This window comes from Terrapene carolina, unplaced genomic scaffold (assembly GCF_002925995.2).
Source record: "Terrapene carolina triunguis isolate 2854851 unplaced genomic scaffold, T_m_triunguis-2.0 Scaffold558, whole genome shotgun sequence".
NCBI lineage: Eukaryota > Metazoa > Chordata > Testudines > Emydidae > Terrapene > Terrapene triunguis.
The window spans coordinates 3,260,225-3,266,831 of NW_020664909.1; the positions used below are offsets into that span (position 1 = coordinate 3,260,225).

Sequence of the window (6,607 nt, forward strand, 5' to 3'; positions counted from 1 at the left end):
ACGACTGACGTCAATGAAAGTTCTGCCATTAATCACAATGGCGCAGGATTGGGCCCTAAGTGCATCTCTTCTGCAAATGTCTAGGAACCTTTATCCCTGTAATTACAACAACAAGACATGCAAATGCATGCAGAGCCAGCTCATACCTATGGTACAGAACAAGTGTTCCCTAAAGGAAGGATTGGGTGGGCCGGTGAAGTTTGGGCCTGAGAGCTAGGAAACATCCCCAAAGCCATGCTGACTCAAGAACTAGACAATAGAAGTTATTCATTGGGGAAAGTGGTGAGGGGACCTTTGACAGCGCCAAACACATTCATCCTCTTCTGGAAGGAACAAGAAATCTTTCTGCCCCGGAGCAGGGCTGGAAAGGATGTGAAGACAACTTAATTGAACACGGGAAGTTTACTTTAAGGGGAGAGCAGTGTTGAGAATAATCTTTCATTACGGAGTAAGACATAACGAGGCCTGGCCCAGTCATCCACTGGCAGCATGTCACACTGCCACAGATAGGGTCAGAGATGGGGGGTCCCAAGGCTCAACTCCTGTTGTCTTGCCACACCTCTCAGGCACAACGGCTCCTGGAGAGCATCCTGTAACCCTCCAGTCATACCTTTTGGCTGATCTAGTGCTGTTGGCCTTACTCCAGATGACTTCTACCAGTCCTCTGGCCCCATGCCCATGGACTTTCCAGGCCCCAAATGCCTCCCCAGTGCCTGTGCTTAAGCAATTATTTTTTTCTTCAGAGGTGGGGAATGAGAAAACATTATGGCAAATTTTCAGCCCTGTTGCTTATACTTAAATGAAAAGAGTTAGAGAAAGCCAACATTGGCACCGATGCTCCATAGGCTCCTAACATCAGTGCCTGCATTTTAGAGGTGAAGAAACTGAGATGGTGGGCTACATTCCTTTCTACTGTAACTCCACTGAAGTCATTGCAGAGATGACTTTGTCCACTCACTAAGTGAAATGTACCTGAGGCACTATGGCCTATTGGATTATGTAGGCAGCTTATTTAGGCAATCTCAGTTTTGATTCTGACCTTTGGACAAGTTATGTGTCTCCTCTCTGTAGAATGGGGGATTAGGCTATTTACCTGCTTCAGAGGGACTGGTGAAGGGATATCTTGCCTAGTGTTTATAAAGTGCTGTATAAGTTCAACATGTTAATGAAGCCAGTCTGTTGGAGCAATGTGTTCCCAAGGCTAATTTTTTCTATGTAAGACCCAACTTTCCTCCCACTCCCACTAGCATAAATCAGGAGTAGAGCTCCTAGACTCAGATGCATGGGTGTAAAACTAGTGTGACAGCAGAGTTGGACTCCATGGGCACTCAGCCTTCAACTTCCTTGACACTGCCCACGTCTGAATTGTCAAGGGCTTTTTCTTATGCTTCACTGCCAAAAACATTGAGTTTCCCTGAACTTTTACCTAAACAAACCTCCTGCCAAGAACTGTGGAGGGTACAAAAATCACACAACACAAAGAGGTGGAAAATTCTCCATTGGTTTAACTCCACTCTACTAATGATCCATAGACTGTCCTTATACTGTGCTTGGGCTGCTTTGGTTTTCTTTCCAACAGCAACTCTTGCCCTACCTACATACACACACCTGTTCCTCATTCCTTTCCCTTGGTCTCTTTTCCACCTTCTGAAAAAGTGAATATATAAAACCAAGCAGCCATAAGCACTCAAATTCCTATTCTGGAATCAGTGCCTGCCCCGAAGCACTGTCACTTATATTTGTACAGTACCTAGCACAGTGGGGGCCAACCCTGTTGTGGCATTTAGGTGCAACCACAACATAATATTTTAATGATCAAGACACTGTGGTGCTGCATATGGTTTCTCAGTGTGCTGCTTGCCATGGGAACCTATGGTGACAGCTTCTTCTGCAGACCTGGCCAATTTGTACAGCACGATTAGACACTTGTAGGAGCAACAATAGCATCTACGGTTATACAAATATAAAAACAGTGTGGCGGCTAGGCCAAATAAATGAACAAATAAAACTGTCAAATTCAATAACTTGACAGAGTGTATAATCCAAAGTTCACTTTGCTTAGGATTTTATTACTCTTTCAAAGCAATCATTCTGGTAACTTGCTGCTATTGTTCCAATACTGGAAATACTCTTTTTAAACAGGTAATAAAATGTCAACAACTGGACTTTGGCTTACACTGATTGTGTGGGTTTGGGAAATGAAACTTTTGCAAAAGAATCCTAAGCACCTGGAGAGTGTGAGTGTGTGTGTGAGAGAGAGAACTTTGCATAGCTATAGCACCTTTTTAATTTCAACATTATTTCTAAGAGCTATTAAAGTGCTGTGCTTTGCATATGATTATACTGAACTCCTTACTAATGGTGTTAAGAAGCCACACAGCACAGTTTTTTTTTTAATCAATTTTCTTTTTTATTTATGTACATCTGTTATGTCAGATTTACTCCCGAGCCATAAGTTTTTGTGTCTTCAGCTTCTTTTGAGAGATCTTTTTCTTCTGAGCAACTTCCTCTTCTGGCTTTGGGACAATCTGCTCCTTCTCAGTGAGGATCATTTCAATATGACAGGGGGAGCTCATGTAGGGGTTGATACGACCATGAGCTCTGTAGGTACGCCGGCGCATTTTGGGGGCCTTGTTGACCTGGATGTGCTCAATTACCAGAGAATCCACATCAAGACCCTTAAGTTCAGCATTACTCTCAGCATTTTTGAGCATGTGCAGTAGGAACTCTGCACTCTTTTTAGGCCAACGCCCCTGTGTCCAGCCCCACTGCTTGGCCTGAGCACATCTGCCAACTTCACCATTGTAACGACGGAAGGGAACACACTGCTTTTTTAGGGTCACATCCTTTAAATATTTAGTGGCGTTCCGGATATGCATGCCCTTGATAGCTTGAGCTGTCTCACGAGTGTTCTTGAAGTGGACTCGAAGGGTACAACCCCTTGACTTGCATGATTTGGGGGGGTTCTCTAGATCAAGTGAGTACCAGACCATTTTCAGAGCTTAACTCAGGGGCCGGTAAATGAAGCACAGAACAGTTAAGTGATTTGCTCAAGGTCTCACTGCAAGTCAGTGATAGAAATGGAGACAGAACCCAGGTCTCATGTTTCCCAGGATATTACACCATAATTTCATAGAAAAAATGGCTTCCTAAAATGATGGAACAATATCTGGGCACACTTTTTCTTCTTCTCAGACAGAATGCAAGCTGTAATCAAACTGTAACTATAGCACTCATTAAACCGTGAATGGTAGAACCTTCTCCCTCTTTTCATATTTTCTCTACTCTACCTAAACTTCTCTCTTTCACCCACTCCTAACTTTATCCCTGCTCTCATCTTGCCTGTTTTGCGTGGAAAAGCCTCCCAGTTCATTTTTGCCAAGTGCCTTCAAACCTGAAGAACAAACCTGTTCTGTGAAGTGTTCCAGCTACCCACACCACTCCCCACTCTGGTATTTTTTGGTGTTGTCTTGTAAACTCTTTGGGGCAGGGAATGTATTTGCTGTGGAGCCTTTGCCGGCACTTAGGGGACAGTGGGCCAGACTTCCAGCCTAGCATGCAACCCAGTTCTTTTCCTTTTGGGGGTGCACCTTTACACCGGCATATTTTACTTTTCAGTGACATGTGGTGCCTAACTATTACTTGCATCCAGAATTCATGCTGAGCTCGAGTGTTTGTGAGCACAAAATTGCATCCACAAAAATGGATGCTGTCACTGAAAATCTGGCCTTGAAATTAAACTTTATCAGCGAGGAGAGTGACCTGCCCTTTGCTGTGTACTGTATGAACAAGCACTGGACAGATCACCTCATCTTCAAAAACATCCAAATGATCTCCTGAGTTCAAATGCTCTACGTTATTTTTGTCAATCATATCTAGTAAGTTAGAAAACGGACTAATTTCTCCAGACACCTATGAACAGAGCAATAATAGCCATAAAACCGGGATCTTATTTTGGTACTAGTCCAGTGTACATAACAAGCTGTCGAGCTTCATTAGGCAATTCTGTTCTATCACTTTTAATAACCGAATGTTTGTCTCCCAGCTATTCAGGTAGGCTATTACTGACATTACTGGCAATATTGTTTTCCACCTTCTTTTAACTTTCGCATTTTGTGCTAGAACACATTAACACTCTTAAAGAAGTAGTGGGTGACTCTGCCAGTTAATATAACTGCAAAAGAGTTCTGTTGCAACATGAGAACATATATCACTAAGAATATCTGCCACAGGTGGCTTTGCCAACATCATCCGTACATATGCCTTGATGCTTTTCTCTTTCATCTTTTAAGAGAAGGACTTGTTCTATCAAGAACTTCACAGCATCATCTACTAAACTAATATCAGGCGAGTGACTTTATCTACTAGGATTCTTCTATGCTAGCTTTGGCTCAGATCATGAGATATGGCCACTGTGCATTGGTCACCATGAGTGTGGGGAGGAAATGAATGACAGTGGGAACAGACTACTGGTGCTCTGCACCCACCGAGGACTGGGTATTACCAACACTTACTTCCGTTGTGGTCACTGCTGGAAGGTCTTGTGAAGACACCCCAGATCTGGACACAGGTGTCAACTGGATTTGTCACCCACAGAAAACACCTACAGGATATTTCCATACTCCGACTTTTCACACTGCAGATTGTGACACCAACTGTGAGCTTGTATGTTGCAAAATAAGACTTTCATTATGGAAATCCTGTTGTACCAAACAAAGCTGTTGTCCACGCATTAACGTCAACATCACAAAAGACCAAGAAAGATGCCTCCAATTCACTACGAATCTCAGGGAAGCTATCTGTGTCATCGACTGCACCTCCCCTGAATGCTGATGCACACTCAGGATGAATACTCCTATAGCTGCAACCTTAGCGTTTGGTGAAAAGACTGGACAAGATGAAGACTGGGTTGCAGCATGCTCTGAAGAAATGGTTCCAGTTATTGAAGCAAAATGCCCAGCATATCTCTGCCACAACCTGAACCCCTCTCCCAAGCTACCTCAGAGTGGCCAAGAGTGCATTGCATTGAACAGCAAGGCAGTGTGCTCAATCATACTGGCTTGATATGTGAGAGAAGATACAAACATCCTTTGAGGATGGGTGGGTTTGGCGGGATTTGATTTAAATCAGTAGTCATTGTTAAATATTGATTTCTCCTCACACTCACACAGAAATTTTCCACTGAGTACAGTAAGGCAAGCGTAGCCTCTCCTGCACCTACTACCCGCAAGGATCCGCCATCACTGGCCCCATGGCCATGCAGGAAGTCCTCTGCAGGCCTGCTCTCCCGGCCTCACTCACTTATGGCCAGGAGTGCAGGGGCCATCCCCAGGCAGGAGCTGTTCAGCATTGGGGTGGCCTCCCCTGCAGCCATGGGCACATCCTCCTCTTTGTGCCTCTGAGTTGGGTGGTTTCTGTTTCACTGGGCCAGGACTGCAGCCTCCCCCGTACCTTGTGTTTGGATGCCTTGGGCCCCTGGGCTGTGCATGGAGCCCCTGCAGCCCTGCTGTTAGCGCTGCCTTAACCCTAACTTCCCGCTTAAGTTCCTGTGAAAGTTAAAATGGTTAAGAACTGAAAAAAAGTAAAAATAAAAAAGCAGTATTAATCATCAAAATGACAAATAAATATATTAAACTAAATGCTGCCACTCCTAAGAATGGAGATCTAAGAAGTCTGTGTGATGGAAGCAAGAAATAAATATGTCCTTCTGTCGAGAAGACTGCCCTGCTCGAAGCTCTTAATGGAGACATCATCATGGACAGAAGCAAACAGAGGCAATGCTGGCTGTAACCCTATTACAAATTCTATGCATGTGAAATCCCTGTTTCTGAAGTAGTGCTAAATGTGATCTCCAGACTATCAAAAAGCTTGATATAGGACCCTCTATAAATGAGCTTGAAAAGACAATCACCTCTCTAGCACCAGGAAGTGCTACAAGAAAAGCTGGAATTCCAGTTAACATACTGAACCAAGGAGGTCAGCTCGTGCTTAAACATCTGCACAATGTCTTGATTGCCTGCTGGAGGAAAGAAGGGATACCACGAGACATGAAGGATGCCAACATCCTTACATTGTATAAAGGAAGAGGATATTGGAGTGATTTCAACAACTACGGAGGAATCTCTCTCCTTAGTGTTGCTGGCAAGGCTTTCACACAGATCATTCTTAAGACTGCATGTTCTTGCTGAACATGTATATCCAGATAGTCAGTGCAACTTCCATGATGGTAGATTGATTACTGACATGGTCTTCGCACTAAGGACTTTGCAAGAAAAGTGTCAAGAACAAGGGAAACCTCCTCTACATGACCTTCATAGACAGGGCCGGCTCTAGGTTTTTTGCCGCCCCAAGTAAAAAAAAATTTGGCTGCCCCCTGTCCCAGCCCTGGACTCCTCGCCGGACCCCCCTGCTGCCCCAGCCCTGGGCTCTTCCCCCCCCACCCACACCCCCTGCTGCCCCAGCTCTGGGCTCCCTCATTCCCCCCCCCCCCAGGGCGGGTCATTCAGCAGGAATTTTAGATGTGCACAGAACACCGACAGGATTGGTTCCCATATGGTTACAGAACTGCAGTAAAGTGGAACAATTTTCAGCTTGTGTGATTGGAGGA

General features: G+C 44.6%; 1 pseudogene; it reads right to left on the minus strand.

Annotated features, from left to right (window-relative positions):
* Nucleotides 1–2,402: 2,402 nt before the first annotated feature.
* LOC112118263 lies at nt 2,403–2,993 on the minus strand (annotated as a pseudogene).
* Between the last annotated feature and the right edge of the window lie 3,614 nt (nt 2,994–6,607).